Here is a 17,834-nt window from a genome sequence, read left to right as displayed (position 1 = left end):
AAAGGCCAGATCATGTGGAACTTTGTAATGACATTGACTTTTATCCTGACATGTAAGTTGGAAGCCATGGGCAGGCTTTTAGCCAAAGATTCCTCTAGTTGCTATGTGGGAAACAGAGGGACAAAGTCAGAAGCAGTAAGCCAGTGAAGATGAGAGAGCTATTATCAACAGTTTCTAGATAGAGCCAGGATTAACTGACTGATGAATGGACAGAAAACAATAACACATGTCTTCAAAGGCACTTGATATGATGAAATTTCCTTAAACTCAGTTGGAGAAGACTGTAGAAGGAGCAGGTGTATGGAAGGTAAGGAGTTTCGATTTGGGTTTACTAATTTGAGTGAATCCTGTCTAAAAGGATATTCTCTGATTTAGACCACACGTTTTAGTTAGCAACAATAATAAAAATACTTTTACCTAGTTATCCTTCGGTTTAAATAGCAAAGTGAATTGTGAGTTGAATGTTCTTAAAGCATGTAGGATTGCTAATAAGAGCACTATATAGAAGTATCAGAAATAGAGCAAGTGTTTCTTTCACAAGATAATGGGGAGATAGTGAGATTTGAACACAGAGTGAGTCACACCTTCCTCCCTCCCTCCTTTCCTTCCTTCCTTCCTTCCATTTTTGGTTGTGGGACTTGAACTCAAGCCCTGGATGCTGTTCCTGAGCTCTTTTTTTTTCTTTACCACTTTGAGCCACAGAACCACTTTAGGGTCTGGTGGTTAATTAGAGGTAAGAGTCTCATGTACTTTTCCTGCCCTGGCTGGTTTAAACTGTGATCCTCAGCTCTCAGCCTCCTGAGTAGCTAGTATTGCAGGTGTGAGCCACCAGTGCCCAGCTTTTTTTTTTTTTTTAATGTTTATTATTATTAAAAAGGGATGTACAGAGGGATTACAATTGCATAGGTAATAAATACATTTCTTTTTGGACAGTGTCATCCCTTCCTTCTCTCTCTCCTGGTTTTCCTTCCTATCCCCATCTACAAGTTGTGTAGTTTATTTTCACCTGAGTACCACTGCTGCATTCATTCACCCTTTCCCTCCATTTCTATGTTCCCTCTTTACCCTCCCCCAAACAGATCAATGAACAGAGAAGACAAAATGAAAAAACAAAAACAACAACAAAGAAAAAACCCTCTTTTTTTCATTTCCTAGAGTTCATTTTGATAAATATTGTTTTATATGATCAGAGGCACATGGGCATTGAGCCTTTGTGTTCCTCCCCTCAGAGTATTCCCCTTTGGTCTCAGTGTGTGTGGCTGTCTAGTATCCTATATAATTTATCATGTCCTGGTTTATTTTTTAGATCTAGCTTCCACATGTGACAGAAAACATGCGCTGTTTATCTATCAGCTTGGCTTACTTAATGTGATGTGTTCTAGGTCCATCCATTTCCCTGCAAATGATAAAACTTTCTAATGGCTATGTAGAATACATGGTGTACAGGTGCAGCATTTTTTGGATCCACTCATCTATTGTAGGGCATCTGGGCTTTTTCCATAACTTGGCTTTTGTGAATAGTGCAGCAGTAAGCATGGATGTGCAAGTGTCTTTATGATATCCTGGCTTGAAATGTTCTGAGGGGATCCTATAGACATCCCCCTTTCGTGTGTGTGTGTGTGTGTGTGTGTGTGTGTGTGTGTGAGTGATTTGGGTGTGTGTGTGTGTGATTTGGGGTTTGAACTCAGGGTCTAGCTCCTGTCCCTCAGCTTTTGTGCTCAGCTAGTGTTCTACCACTTGAGCCACAGCTCTTCTTCCAGCTTTTTGGTGGTTAATTTTGGGTGGTTAATTTCCTGCCCAGGGTGGCAGGAAAATCCTTAGATCCCAGACTCTTGAGTAACTAGGATTATAGGTGTGAGCTACTGGCACCTGGGTTTGTGCTTGTTAGTTTTTAGGATAGAGTCTTGCTTCTTACCTAGCCATATCTCCTACTTTTAGGCTTTCCATAGTTCCTGGGATAATAGGCTCTTAGCTGCCGCTAGCTTCCCCTGTGCAGAGGTGCAGTCTCATGGACTTTTCTGCCTGTGCTGACCTGTAACAGAGATCTTTCCATTCTCAGCCTTTCAGGTAGCTTAGGATAACAGATGTATGCTGCTGTGCCAAGCTGTGGGTTAATGAGTTTTGCAAATTTTTCTACCCAGGAAGGCCTTGAACCTTGATCCTTCTCATCTCAGCCTCCAAATAGCTAGGAACCATGAGTGCCAAGCTCAGACATTGATTTTGCTGAATTTACTTTTAGGAAATTGATTTGGAAACCTGGAGTGAAAAGGGGATTGGATACTTGGTTTTGTGGGTGTAATGTTATCATACTAAAATTAAGAATCAAAAGTATCTGTTCCTCTGTCAATGGAGAAAATTTTTAAAACATTATGATTGGACTTTCTGCAGGTATGGCTGTTTTGATACAGTCCTTAGTTTGTATAATCATTTGAAGTTGAGGTGCTATAGTCTTTTCACTACGCTATTCTTTTCAAAGGAATTTTAGTTAAAATATGAGGGCAAAATTAAAAACCTAGCCAATTTCAACTGCTTTACTGCAAATTTAACCAGTAACTATTTTGGTCAAATTCACCTTTAGTGGAATGAATGAGAAAAAAGACAAAGGACATTGACACTACTATTAAAAAGATTTATCGTTAAGTAGTTGAACAAAAAAGTTTCAACTTAACATATTGATTTGAAATATTTTTGAAGTTAGGAAACATAATTTCTCCATTTTTACTTACGTAATTTTCCTTTTGCAATATTTTACTTCGCGTTAGTACTGTAGTTCACATTTTAAATATCTTCTTAGTTTGACTTTACCAATTGTGTATACTTAAAGTATGCATATCATATGACATATTAGTGTTTTCATTATGCATCATATTTTACATTTATAATACAGTGGGTCTTAGTGACTGGGCCTCAGTTTTCATGTTTCTGTGATCATATTCCTCCATCTTCCAAATCTTTGCCTCCCAAGTAGCAAGGTTACAGATGTGAACCACTATTCCTGGCCCTTATTTTTCTTCTTCTTCTTTTAACTGTTTTGCAATCTGAGTAGATGAGCTCAGTACTGGTACACATAAAACTCAAAGCCTCCATCTCACTCAGCATTTTCACTCAGCTTTTCTACTCATGCCTAGCACTTTACTACTTTAGCCACACCTCCAGTTTTGGCTTTTTGCTAGCTAACTGGAGATCATAGTCTCTTGGTTTTACTTTTGTGGGCTGACTTCATACCTTGGTCTTGAGATCTCAACCTCCTAAGTAGTTAGGATGACAAACGTGAGGCACTAGTACCTATTTGTCAGATTTAAAATTCTTAAAAGTACTTTTATTGTAGCAGGAATTGACATGTATCATACTGCAATTTTCAAGATAAATTGACTTGTGCCCTCCCCAAGACCCCCAGAAAGAAGGAGCTCTGGCTTCTTGTTTTGCTACTACTAGTATAGCATAATGTCTTATTTGCCACTATTGTCTGTAAATCTTTATGTGTAATTTGTTTGTAGGAATCGGTATTTAACAATAGTATTAACAGAAATTTCAGTAATTTTACAAAGTTGGTAAAACAGCACTTTTTCTTTCATATGGTTGTAAAGAGTTTGTTTGGTAAAGAGAAAGTAAAGACCACTCAGGAGAGTAAACAGGGGAACTTGAAAACCAGTTGTCTACCACATACCACTGTATGTGGTAGGTCAGGGACTGGCTATTTTGTATTCACCCTCCTCACCTTTTTCTCCTCCCTGTTGGCAGTTTGTCAGATGGTGATTAGCTTGTTGGAAATAAGCCAAACCCTCCTGTGGGCTGTGGTTTGGAGGAGAGCTGACCTGGGTTATGGCATGACCCAAGACCCTCCCCTCACTTTCCCATGGTGGCTGGTTGGTGAGGGAGGAGGGGGAGGAGGGGAAAGCTATCCTGGCCTGGTTGGCTGATGTAAAACAACACTTTTAAGTAATAGAATTTTTGCCTAAATATTTACTTCTGTTGTGTGTGACTTTATATATAACTGAGGTATACTATAAAAAGGGCAACTATAAAATGTGAGCTCTAGTTGATCTTGAAGAAATAAGTGTGATTGTCTGATTATCCCCACTACTAGTTCATCCAGTTTGCTTACGTTTTTATTTTCCATCACTGCACTTTTCTTCCTTTTACTCCTCATCTGTCTTAGGTTGTCTTACTGATACAGTCATGTTGTCTTCATCGCTTTATGACAGTTTCATTTCCCCACTACATAGCAGTTTTAACTAAGCAACGAGGTTAGTCTTCACTGAGCTTTGTTTTTAAGACCTTTAGGTCTTCAGATATATATTATTTTGTTTTAAAATTAAAACAGACTTTTAGCTTATCATCTTTTTAGGGCTTCTTCATAGATTACATGGGGCATAAATTGGTTGCCTTGAATACATTTTGACATTTTTAAAAAGTTGACTCATATTCAGAGAATTTAGGTTAAATTTTTTTTCTGGATAAAACTATCCTTAATATGAGTTTTTGTGTTAAAATTTTTTTTTGGCCAGTACTATGGCTTGAACTCAAGGCCTCATGCTCTCCTTCAGCTTGTTTGCTCATGGCTGGTACTCTACCACTTGAACCGTGCTTTCAGTTTGGCTTTTTGCTAGTTAATTGGAGATGGAGTCTCACAAACATTTCTGCCTGGGTTGGCTTTGAACCTTGATTCTCTGGGTCTCAGCCTCCTGGAGTAGCTAGTGTTACAAGAATGCGCCATTGGCACCAGCTTCTAATGTACTTTTGAATATATGTAGTTTATCATTTGATCTTTGGTTTATATTAGCTTTCATAGGAGCTCTATGAAATACAGATTATAGTTTTACTTGAGATTTTTTGGCTGTTAAACTAATTTCTAATTTGTATTTGTTGGATGCTTGTTTTCTGCAGTGCCTTGATTGATTTAATGTTAAACAGTTGAGCATTTGTATAACTTGTATACAGAATAGCTATCTCATAGTCAACATTTTAATTTGAAAGTCTCTTTAAAATATGAATATAATGTAGAAGTGTAGTACCAGTGGTAGAGAGAATGAAGAAAATTAAAAGGTTAATTTATCTTAGAATTTAAACAGTGTTTGCTTTTCATTAATCCAGTGTAAAATACAACTGTATTTTTAAAGTGCATCACAGCTAAATATTTTTATCATATCATTCCTTTCCTCTTCCCTCCCTTAAACTTGCTCCCTTCTGTATTCCCTGTGTACCCATTCCCTGCAGCGTTCCCTGCTGGCTGTGGTGGAGATTGGTGTGCTGTGAATTGCATAACCACCTAAATGAGTACCAGAAGAGTCTAAGAGCCACTGGCAACTGACTACTTGCTTTCATCAGGAATAGGGAGCTTTTGTCTGAATTTCCTGCCCTCAGGTAATACTTCTATTCCCCATTTTTTTTCTGTCTGTAAATGCAAACACTATTTATGCCCCACAGTAGGATACCTTGAGACTATTTTCTGATTCTTATTGTCTTAGTCAGATACCTATTTCATTTTCTTTACTATTCCTCTTTAAAGAATCTTTTCTAACAGATTAGGTTTGGCAATAGACTTAAAAGTTGTAACCAGTTCTTTCCGATGTGGCAAGGTAGTTTTATAATTTATAGACAGTTATTTGTAAATAGTAATTAGTATGATGTTTTACCAATTAACGTAGATCAAATACTCTATTGATCATGAGGTGTTTTGATCAATTCTGTCATTCACCATTGAAGGACTTGAGAATTTATTTTGTGTTTACTATTAGTTATAATGTTTATATCAAGAGACTGAAATAAGACTCACAGTAACAGTGAAAATATAATTCAGTGTTTTGCAGTTTTGTGTTTCCTACCATTCTGTTCTTCTGGGTTCCTTTTAAAAGATCTGTTATTAGCTGGGACCTGTAATTGCATGCCTGTAGTCCTAGCTAATTGAGAGACTAAGGCATGAAGGTTTACTTGAGTCTAGGTTCTAGGTTAGCCTAGGCAACATAATAAAATACCATTTTGGAACAAACAAGAAAGTAAATGAACTAAAAATATAAAAAGGAACCCTGAGTGGAATTTTGTAACTCATTAGTATACTTCAGGAGTAATGGAACCATTGTAACTTTGTTGCCATATACTAGCTAGCAATTGTATAGGTATGATGACCTAAATATTATTTTTTCATGCTTCTTACCCATGATTCCATGTTATCATTTGGGAATCCAAAACTACCAAAGTAAAGATGCCAGGTAGAAACTTTGAGATTCATTTTTAGTATATTTTAGAAAATTAGGATATGGTTTCTGCCTGGAATGTCCTCTCCATCTTATTTTATTAACTTACTGTTAAACAGCTCAGAAAACCAAGTCTTATGTTATTTAAAATGGTATTCAACTATCGTTGATTTTTTGTATACATTTTTTTGATTTGTATGATTTTTTTTGTATACATTTCGCAAATCCTCTTGGACAGTTTGCTCATGAAGTAGAGTAGCCATTATGCTTTACATTGTTCAGTTTATATCTCCTTATATCTTTTTTTGGCCCATTATGATTAAGATTGTGTTTTATGTTTAAAATACAGCTGTCTTTGTATTTACTTAAGTCAATCTACATGTTTAGCCACTCCACTGTTTTGTTTTACCTTCCCATTCTAACCAGTCATGATTTTTTCATTTTAGTAATTAATGAATTTATGTTTTTATCCTGAAGCAGACTACTTGGCACAAATTTAAGTATCTCTGTTGTCACTACCCAGATGTATTATTTATTTGTTGCATCCGTTATTGCAACGAAATGTTCTCATTTCCTTCTGATCTCCTACTTCCCTATTTCTATCCTTGGCACTGTTACTGGAAAAAATGTTTTGGAAACATTTATCCTATTAAGGTTTTTTGCTAAAAACTTTTTTTGGGGGGGGGGCTGGGAAGATGGCTCCATGGTAGAGCACTTGCCTTGCATGCATGAGACTCTGGGTTCCATTCTTCAGCACCACATAAGCAGAAAAAGCTGGAAGTGACACTGTGGCTCAAGTGGTAGAGTGCTAGCCTTGAGCTGAAGAGCTGAGGGACAGCGCCCAGGCCCAGAGTTCAGGTCCCACGACTGGACCAAAAAAAACAAAACTTTTTTTTTGCGGGGGGGGTACCATTTCTGGGGCTTGAACTCATGGCCTGATCACTGTCCTAATTTGCTAATTTGCACAAGGCTAGCACTGTACCACGAGCTACAGCTCCACTTCTGGCTTTTTGGTAGTTAATTGAAGATCAGAGTCTTGTGGATTTTCCTGCCCAGACTGGCTTTGAACCGTGATCCTCAGATCTCAGCCTCCTGAGTAGCTAGGATTATAGGCATGAGCTACCGGTACCCGGCCCATCCTTTTACTTTTTTTTTTTTTTTTTTAACTACTTCTACCATGTGGGTTCAACCATGTTCAACCAGTCTGCTGAGGGACAATATAGGAACAACATTGATTCATAAGATGAAACCCATATTCCTTGTCACAGAAAATAAGAGTTCTTTCTATTTCTCTAGTTACATCATTTCTTTGCACTGAAAATGCATAATACCACAGTATACTGTACTGCCTTACCCTACATACTACATATATTTTTGCCTACTGTATGTGATCCTATGATCTTGAAACAGGATACTGTTTGTATCTGGAATGACCCCTTTTCTGTATTCTCCAGGCAAAACCTATTCTTAAAAACAGCTCAAAAACAACCCTCTTGAAACCTGACCCCCTCCCACCTCGCCCCCCAAAACAACAACAAATAAAAGTCACAAAACATAGTTCTCTTCCCAAAGTAGTCTTTTTTACAATTAAAAGAATTGATTGCCCTTTTTGTTTTCTTCTAGTTTTTATTGCTTTGGTTTATTGGTACTGGGGCCTTATACTTGGTAGAGCTTCTGTTTTCATTTTTATTGTAATATCTATTATACGGTACTTTCCATGTAATGTTCTACATTGTCTCTAGTAATAAATTGTGAGGTTCCAGAAAGCAGTAGCTGTGTCTTGTTTTAGCTTCCCAAGGGCATAGTAGGCCTTTGCTATGAAACATGCATATTTAGTTTAGTTACATTTTGATATCTCAACAGAAATACAGTATTTGATGAAGGGTTATTTGTTATCATTTGTTGTTATCAACAAGCTGAGATTTTTACAAAGCACCATATAGGCCTGGTAAAACATATCTGGGGTTAGAACATAGCTCAAGGTAGTAAATTTATCAGTGTTATAATAGAATGGTAATTCCTCTAAAAATACCTTTAACTTTGTATCAGTTTGTTTATAGTCTTGGATATGTTTCATTGTCACTTGGAACAGTTAATATAGACCCTCAGGCCTTCATATTCTCTACAATGAAATGAGGAAGTTGTTTTAGAACTTTTCAGGAACTAAAATTATAAAGTTAATTTGATATTCTTTGCTAGTATCAAGTTTGCCTATTTCTATACTCATTTTTTTAAAAACATATCTTAAAGTTGCTGCTAAGATCTTCATTAAAGGACAAATGCAGTAGAGTGCTTTTAAAGTGCCATAAATACTGTGTATATTCTTTTATTCCTTGTATTTTATTAAACAACTACTCTTTTTAATTGATATGTATATACTTGATTTAAGCAGGTTATTGAGCAGTAATTTATGCACATGCTTAAATGTGCAGTTTTATGATTTCAACGTATGTATGAATCATGAAACTAGCCCTATAACTATGGAAATGAACATTTTTGCCATCCTCCAAAGTTTCCTCATTCTCTTCTGTAATCTTCTATCGCTCTACCTCATCCCTGACATTCACTGGTCTTCTACTTGTTACAAACATGCTCTCCAAGAACCATTGAATTCACAACAGTAGTCAAGAAAATAAAGAATTGTCTCAGCTATGCAAAATTTTCTTCTGCAGCAGGTATACCATCAGCCAAAAATCTGGCAAGCAAGCAGAGCAGGCAGGCTGCTCCCCTCCTTTATGCCTAAGACAGCAGACCCTGCCCCTCTGCTAAAATTGGTTGAACTCAGGTTCATAATCTGCTTATGATTGGCTAGTTTGTATAGGGTAAAATGTATTTATATAAGGTGACTTTGAAATAATTCACCTGAGGGCTGGGAAGGTGGTTCAGTGGTAGAGTGCTTGACATGCATGCATGAGGCCCTGGGTTTGATTCCTCAGCACCACATAAGCAAAAAGAAAAAAGCCGAAGTGGTGCTGTGGCTCAAGTAGTAGAGTACTAGCCTTGAGCTGAAGAGCTGAGGGACAGCACCCAGGCCCAGAGTTCAGGCCCCACGACCGGACTTCCCCCCCCAAAAAAAGAATGAAATAATTCACCTGAAATAACAGTATACAAGTAATATATAATATACAAATACATAAAAATATACCCACACCTGCTGCTATTTCTTGAGCAGTCTGAGGCTCATCTTCAAAGGTATGTTTTCGTTCCATCTTTCATAAACGAGTTAAAACAAAACCTATATTTCAATGATTCTTCCTTATCCCCAAAGCAGTTCCTCTTTCAATTTCAGGCCAAAGCAGGAAGCAACATACTTCACTTAGATTTATTAGTTTATAGTTTATAGTATAGTTTAGATAAACAGTCATGTAGTATTCATTTTTTCTGACTTCTTTTCCACAGTATAATTATTTTGCAGTTAACCTCTTTTGTTGTATATGTATATTTTTACTGCTGAGGAATATTCCATTGTGGATATTCTGCAGCTTATTACTTTATCTGTTGATGAATATTTGGGTTGTTTCTGGTTATGGTTATTTAATAAAGCTGCTGTGAACATTCCCATATAAGTATTTGTAAGAACATAGGTTTTTCATCATTCCTTTTTTTTTTTTTTGGTCGGTCATGGGGCTTGAACTTTAGGCTTGGGCGCTGTCCCTGTGCTCTTCAGCTCAAGGAGAGTGCTCTACTGCTTGAGCCACAATGCTACTTCTGGTTTTCTAGTGGTTTATTGGAGATAAGAGTCTCATGGCCTTTCCTACCTGGGCTTGCTTTGAACCGCAGTCCTCAGATCTCAGCCCTTTTTTTTTTTTGGGTCCAGTCGTGGGGCCTGAATTCTGGGCCTGGGCGCTGTCCCTCAGCTCTTCAGCTCAAGGCTAGAGCTCTACCACTTGAGCCACAGCGCCACTTCCGGGTTTTTCTTTTTGCTTATATGGTGCTGAGGAATCGAACCCAGGGCCTCATGTATGCAAGGCAAGCGCTCTACCACTGAGCCACCTTCCCAGCCCGATCTCAGCCTTTTGAGTAGCTAGGATTACAGGCATGAGCCACCAGTGCCTGGCTTTCATTCTTTTTCGAGTAAATAAATACCTTCATTCTCTTGAGCATGAAAAATTCTACTTAATCCATACTCAATATAATTACCTTTTAATAATAATTAATATATCTTATTTTGTTTTTAATCTGCAATTCCCTAATGATTAATGGCTAATGTTCACCTTTTTTGAGGGGTAGGGGATTATAGGTCCTGAGGCTTGAACTCAGGGCCTGGGTGCTGTCCCTGAGCTCTATTTGCACAAGGCTAGTGCTCTTCAATTTTGAGCTCCACTTCTGGTTTTCTAGTAGTTAATTGGAGATAAGGGTCTTATGGGCTTTCCTACTTGGGCTGGCTTTGAACCTTAGTCTTCAGATCTCAGCCTCCTTTGTAGTTATGATTACAGGCATGAGCCACCAGCACCGGGCTTATAAATTTTTATTAGGTGAAACTTACATAAAAGTATATAGAACTTCACTTACTCCTTTTAAAAACGCTTAAAGCTTTTCATCTTAGAATAGTTTTATATTTACACAAAAAGTTGTAAAGGGGTAGAGTTCTCCTTTTCTCCAAATCCTCTTTTATTATTAATATTTGTAGGGTATACTTGTCACATTGTCATAATGTATATTGATTTGTTATTATTATCCAAATAATAGTTACATGTATCTGAGTTTTTTAAAATGTAATTTTTTATTCCAGGTTCATATTCTAAATATTATTTTATATTTAGTTATCGTATCTTTGTAGATTTCTCTTGAGTCTGCCACTTTCTTCACTTTTCTTTGTTTTTTATGCCAGTGAAAGTTTTGAGTAGTTCTGCCAGATTTGTGTGTGTGTGGTCTGTGTGTGTTTGTGTTCTGGTATTGGGGCTTGAAACTCAGGCCTCACGCTGTTATTTAGCCTTTTCACTGAAGGGTAGCACTTTACTACTGGATCCACACCTCAACTTGTGGCCTTTTGCAGGTTAATTAATGATTAGAGCCTCTTGAATTTGTCTGCCCAGGCTGGTTACAAATCCACAACCTCAGATCTCAGTCTCCTGAATAGCTAGGAGCACAGGCTTGAGCAGTAGTGCCAAATTGTGATTTTTGTACTGATTTTCTGTTGATTGGACTAGGTTATGAGTTTTTGTTAAAACGCCACAGTATTATCAAAGTTGAATGGGTTTTTTTTGTTTGTTTGTTTGATTTTTTTTTTTTAATCACAATCTCTGTAGCCCAAGCTTGGCTCAAACTCAGGATCTTCCTGAAGTGCTAGGATTACTGGTGTATGCTAGCATGGTCGGCATGATTTTTGTTTTATTTTTTTTAATGAATAATTTTTAGTAGCATAAATTAATTGCACAAAAGAGTTTCATTGATGTTTATATACATGCATATTATGTACTTTGTCAAAAGATCTTTCTTTAAAAACAGTATTTTGAGGGCTGGGAAGGTAGAGTGCTTGCCTTGCCTGCATGAGACCCTGGGTTTGATTCCTCAGCACCACATAAGCAGAAAAAGCCAGAAGTGGCACTGTGGCTCAAGTGGTTGAGTGCTCACCTTGAGCTGAAGAGCTGAGGGACAGTGCTCAGGCCCAGAGTTCAGGCTCACAACCAGCTGAAAAACAAAAAAACAAAAACACCCCAGTATTTTGCTAAATGTCTGAAAGTTGAGTCCAAACTATCTTCAGGGCCTCAGTCACTGGCATAGTTAAGATTATAGGCATGAGGGCCTGGTCTAAGTGCTTTTTTTAAATATCAAGGGTATATACTGTAATATGGTTTATCATTGTTGATGATGATCTTGATCACTTACTTGGCTGATAGCTTTTGTCTCCATTTCAGATTTATTCCCTTTTCCCACTATTTTACTGTATATTTTGAAAGAAACACTGCAATACAAAGTACTATGTGCAGCTTGCATTCTGTGAGTAAGGAATTATATGGTACTTCCCTGAGGTTAAAGTATCTATGTAAATTATTTGGAGCTGTTTTGTGTAGGGCATTTATCTATTTCCTCTCAGGTATTTATTCATTCAATTGTCTGTTTATATCAGTATATACTATGCATATTTATTTTATAGGCTGGGCTAATATTCAGTACTGTTTGATTTATTTTGTTTGTCTAAATTGTCCCAGCTTTGGCTTTTGGGTGCTCTTTTATTTGGCTTCTTTATTCTTTCAACTTTGGTTTCATGTCCTGCAACTTGGCTAAAACTGTTACTGGTTCTGGTTACATTTTCTAAAGACTATGTAGACATTCTGTATTGGTGATCATGTTGTCTGGGAAAGAAAAAGACAACTTTACTTCTTTACCAGTTTAATGCTTTTTTTTGATGCCAGTATTAGAGTTTGAACTGGGGTATAATCACTCTCCCTTAGCTTTTTCAAACTTAAGGCTGGCATTCTACCATTTGAGCCATAGTTCTACTTTCAGAGATAAGAGTTTCACAGACTTCCCTGATCAGGCTGGCTTCAAACTGTGATCTATGGATCTCAGCTTCCTGAGAGGTATGAGTTGTTGGCTACTGGCTCAATAGTTCATTTTTTATTTTTATTTTTGTAAGTACTGGCATTTGAACTCAGGGCATGGGCACTGTTTCTCAGTTTTTGTGCTCAAGGCTAGCCCTCTACCACTTTGAGCCACAGTACCAGCTTTTGGTAGTTAATTGGAGATAAGAATCTCACAGACTTTCCTGCCTTAGCTGGTTTTGAACCTTCATCCTCAATTCTCAGCTTCCTAAGCAGCTAGGGTTATAGGAGAGAGCCTTCAGCAGCTTGCTCTTTAGTTGATTTTTGTTTTGTTTTGTCGGTTGTGGGGCCTGAACTCTGGTCCTGGTGCTGCCACTCAGCTCTTCAGCTCAAGGCTAGCGCTCTACCACTTGAGCCACAGCATCACTTCTGGCGTTTTCTGCATATGTGGTGCTGAGGAATTGAACCCAGGGCCTCATGCATGCAAGGCAAGCTCTCTACCACTGTGCCACCTTCCAGCCCTTTAGTTGATTTTAAATGTGAAGGCAACCTACGTTTCTGGAGTAAATTCTAGGTCAAAATTATTATACCTCTTTTTTGTTTGTTTGTTTTATTTTGTTGGTCATGGGGTTTGAACTCAGGGATTGGGCATTGAGCACTTGTTGCTCAAGGCTAGCACTCACATTTTGAGCCACAGCACCACTTTCCATTTGGGGCTGGTAATGGAGATAAGGGTCTCATGGAGTTTCCTGCCTGGGCTACATTTCAGCCTCCTGAGTGTCAGGGATTACAGGCATGAGCTGCCAGCGCCAGGCTTATACTTTTTTTTTTTTTTTTGGGTCCAGTCTTGGGGCCTGAACTCAGCCTGGGCGCTGTCCCTCAGTTCTCAGCTCAAGGCTAGTGTTCTACCACTTGAGCCATAGCGCCACTTCCGGCTTTTTTCTTTTTGCTTATGTGGTGCTGGGGAATTGAACCCAGGGCTTCACGCATGCAAGGCAAGCGCTCTACCACTGAGCCACCTTCCCAGCCTCCAGGCTTATACTTCTTATATATACAATTGGCATTTGTTTCTGTGGGTTATGCATGTATAGAAGCAACCAACCTTAGATTGAATTTTTTATTTTTTCTGGTTCTGGAGCTTGAACTCAGCGCTTGGGCGTTGTCTCTGAGCTTCTTTTACTCAAGGCTAGCACTCAGCTACTTGGGCCACAGCTCTGCTTTCAGCTTTTTGATAGTTTATTGGAGATGAGAGTTTGCTGGGCTGGCTTCAAACCATGATCCTCAGATCTCAGCCTTCTAAGTAGCTAGGATTATAGGTGTGAACTACCAGCACCTGGCTAGATTGAACATTTTAAAAAAGAATTTGTATTTATATTAAACATATCAGAAATTAAGTTATTATTTTCAGGTATCTTATAACAGATGGGAAGCTGATAGTATGTATTGTATTATTAAGATGAACATTCTTGTACATATCCAGACAAGGTTCTGCCTTGACTCTCTTGTTACCGACACACGTATTCTGCTCATCCAAGGATATAGTGAAATGTTATCACATTTGTGAGTTATGCAGGTTAGTCTCTCTGTCCCATTTTACCTCCCTCTTTCCCCTTCCTCTTTCCCTTTTCCCTACCCTCCCTTCTTTCTTTCCTTCCCCTGTCATTTTGTCCCTGGAAAATAAGTCACTGGAGAGTCAATGCAGGTATCTACCTTTGTTCTTGGGTGTGGTAAGAGAAGATTAAAGCAAGATGCAAAATAATGAAAGTGATGAACAAGTTTCTTGAAAGTTTAAATGTACCCTGCCAGAGTGCAAGGGTGAGTATCTCTGCAGCAACAGAGATAACACTCTGTCCAGAGGGAATCAAAAAAGGTAGGTGGGTCTGGAGTAAAGTTTGGCAAGAAGTCTAATGGGCAAGTTGATTGACAGTTGGAGCATATGTTTACAGATGTGCATTTGGGCATGCACAGGTTTGTTAGATGCTTCTCAAAGAGGTTGTTCAGTCTGTAATGGAGGACCTGGATGTGGTGGAGCCCAAAGGTCATTGAAAACTCATAGTCCATGACACATACATGCACCTTCACCTCCCCTCCCCCAGGCATGCACACTGGATAAGGACTTTGCCAGATAAATATACCTGATTTTAATTGAGCCTTGACTACAGTGCACCCCTAGGAATATTTTCTGCACTTTTTGGTGGTCTTGGGGAATTTATTACGCATCTATGGTAATTTATTAGGATCTGTGTGTGAATGAATTCCTGTGTTAGACCTGCAGCAGCCGTAGTAACTGGGGAACGTATACTCTGCCTGTCCCTAGCAACCATGTACCCTGTGCTGTCTGCCTGCCTTCATTTCTTTTCATAATGATAGGAGACCCTCGCCTTCCTTTCCTTTATCCACCATGTTACGGTGTTTCTGAAATACGATTAGGTTCATTTATTTCAGTTTACTTCTGTTTTTGGTTATTTATACTCTTCTCACTAAATGTAATTGACTAATTAGTTACTTTGATACAGAATCTTGCTGTATTGTGATCCTCCTATCTCAGTCTCTCAAGTGTTGGGATTATAGATATATACTACATATTTGGCTATTTTTTATTTATTTATTTATTTTACAAATAGAGAGTATTAGTATGTCTTTCAAAAATCAAAATTATTTAAAAATAATTTTACTATTTTCTAGTTTTATTTTATTTTATTTCATTTTATTTATTTATTTATTTTTGGGGTCCGGTCATGGGGCCTGAACTCTGGGCCTGGGCACTGTCCCCCAGCTCTTCAGCTCAAGGCTAGCGCTCTACCACTTGAGCCACAGCTTTTTTTGTTTTTGCTTATGTGGTACTGAGGAATCGAACCCAGGGCCTCAGGCATGCAAGGCAAGCGCTCTACCACTGAGCCACCTTCCCAGCCCTATTTTCTAATTTTAGAATAGTATTTTCTACTTAGAAAATAGTATCACTCCTTTTTAAATCTCTGCTACCCTATCCTTTTCTCTCTCACCCTGATTAGGTTTCACTTTCATTGTCTTCTGGTTTTTCTTCTTTTCATAATGACAGAGCTGTTCATATCTTCTTATTTCCTTTTCTTACACAAAAGTTAGTATCTTTTTTGATGAGTGCAAAAATTAAAATTAACCTCAAGTTTTATGAAAAGTGTTACAGGTAAAGCAGTCGTTAGGGCAGACAGAATGAAAAATAGTACCAGTATGTTGGCAGTAAATATTTAGCTTTATTTATACAATATATTGATGTTCCTAGTGACAACTCTGTAAAACTATATAATCTTTTGGGTAATAAAAGGGAATTATAAATTTTATTCTAAGCCAAGTGCTGATGTTCATGCCTAAAATCCTAACTGAGAGCTTAGGATCTCTGTTCAAAGCCAGCTCTGGCAGACAAATTCAAGAGACTCTTATCCCCACTTAATCAGCAGAATGCTGGAAGTGAAGGTGTGACTGAAGTACTAAAAGCATTAGTGGAAGTAGAAAGGACACGCCTCAGTATTAGCAAAAAAATAAAAATAAAAACTTTAGTTTCTTGAAATTTCATGGTTCATGGACATGTGGTAAATAGGTAGATTCACCCCATTTTTAAATAGTTTTTGTTTATCTTTAGGGCTTCAGAGAGTTATAAAAATATAATTTTGGATATATATTCCCTCCTTCCTTTTTTATATCCCTCCCTCCCCCCTCTCCTTTCTTTCTCTCTTTTTCTTTCTTTGTCTTTTTCTTTCTTCCGTGTCAATCCTAGGCTTTATTTCAGGGCCTGGGTACTGTCTCTTAGCTTTTCACTCAAGGCCAGCATTCTATCACTTGAGCCGCAGCTCTACTATCAGAATTGTGTGTGTGTGTGTGTGTGTGTTTGTGCGCGCACAAGCGCACACACACACAGGCATTCTATTACTGGAACTTGAATTCAGGGCCTGTGTCTCACTTAACTTTTTTACTGAAGGCTGGCATTCTATCATTTGAACCACAGTTCCACATCTGGCTTTTTGGTGGTTAATTGGAGATAAGAGTCTCATGACATTTTTATCCAGGCTGGCTTCAAACTTTGATCCTCAGTTCTCAGTTTCCTTAGTAGCTAGGATTCCAAGTGTAAGCCATCAGTAATAGCTTTGGATATAAATTCTAAATTGGGTCTTAATGGGTAGAAGAGATGTACTAAAGTGAACTTAAAAGAATTAAAAGTACTTTAAAAACAACAACAACAAAGCAACAGTAAGCACTTTTTTTTTTTTTTTCTTGTTGGTTATGGGGCTTGAACTCTGGGCTTGGGCACTGTCCCTGTGCTCTTAAGCTCAAACAAGCACTCTACCACTTGAGCCACAGCGCCACTTCCAACAGTAAAGCACTTAATTAGCCAGATTGACAAAAGTAATGAGAAGTTAAGTGTATATAAATGTGTCTGAAAGCCAACAATGGTAAACACGGTTGCAGAACTTTTTTTTTTTTTAATTTTAAATGTGCCCTTGCCACTTGACATTAAATTTGAAATGTATATGTATATCAGAAATCACACAACTACATTTATAAATTGTAGATCGAAAATCCTCAGTATGTCCCAGTACTATACAAGATGTTAATTACAGGTGGTAGGTAGTAGTAAGCGGACTGCTATTTCTTGGAAATATTTTTCAGTCTAATCTCCCACTTGAGCTATTCAGTAGTCAAGATATTTATTCTTAAGGTATAAAGGGAAGTATTTTTATGTCCCAGAGTGTGAAAATCACTTGAAATACTAGGAAATATCTTTCTCCTTTTCTTTCTACAAAATGGAGTTTATAAACTTTCTGTCAATGCATCTACTTACAGAACTGGCATTCCTGGAGTCTGCTAACTATGACCATGAATTACAATCTATAAGAACTCTGCCTTGTGTCTTGGGCTCGTAGACCTGGGGTTAGGGACACAATGTTCCCAATAGACAGTCTTCATTCTTCCATTTCCATGTCTAATGAGTTCTCAGTATGTCCTACATACTATGTTAAGTGCTTAGGGGATATACAGAGAGATGATCCTGGCCTCATGGAACTGGTAGTTTTTTTTGGTGTGTGCTGATCCTGGGGCTTGAGCTTAGGACCTGGACTCTGTCCCTTAGCCACGTAGTTGTGCTTCTGGCTTTTTGGTGGTTAATTAGAGATAAGAGTCTCAT

At 38.0% G+C, this 17,834-nt stretch overlaps 1 protein-coding gene across 2 annotated transcripts in view; it reads left to right on the top strand.

Annotated features, from left to right (window-relative positions):
• The window catches only part of Uhrf1bp1l (UHRF1 binding protein 1 like), a 67,715-nt gene that overhangs the window by 9,249 nt on the left and 40,632 nt on the right, over positions 1–17,834 (top strand). Inside the window, exon 2 of one of the 2 annotated variants that reach the window (XM_042693399.1) lies at positions 5,218–5,364. The exons of the other annotated variant lie outside the window; for it this stretch is intronic. The gene's annotated coding sequence lies outside the window, so the exon portion shown is untranslated. The remainder of the gene's footprint in view (positions 1–5,217; positions 5,365–17,834) is intronic. 2 annotated transcript variants of the gene reach the window in all.

The sequence above is a fragment of the Dipodomys spectabilis genome, unplaced genomic scaffold (genome assembly GCF_019054845.1).
Source record: "Dipodomys spectabilis isolate Male_0828 unplaced genomic scaffold, ASM1905484v1 ptg000163l, whole genome shotgun sequence".
NCBI classification, from domain to species: Eukaryota; Metazoa; Chordata; class Mammalia; order Rodentia; family Heteromyidae; genus Dipodomys; species Dipodomys spectabilis.
The sequence above is the reverse complement of the archived record's forward strand: the minus strand, read 5'-3'. Positions and strand labels throughout refer to the sequence as shown.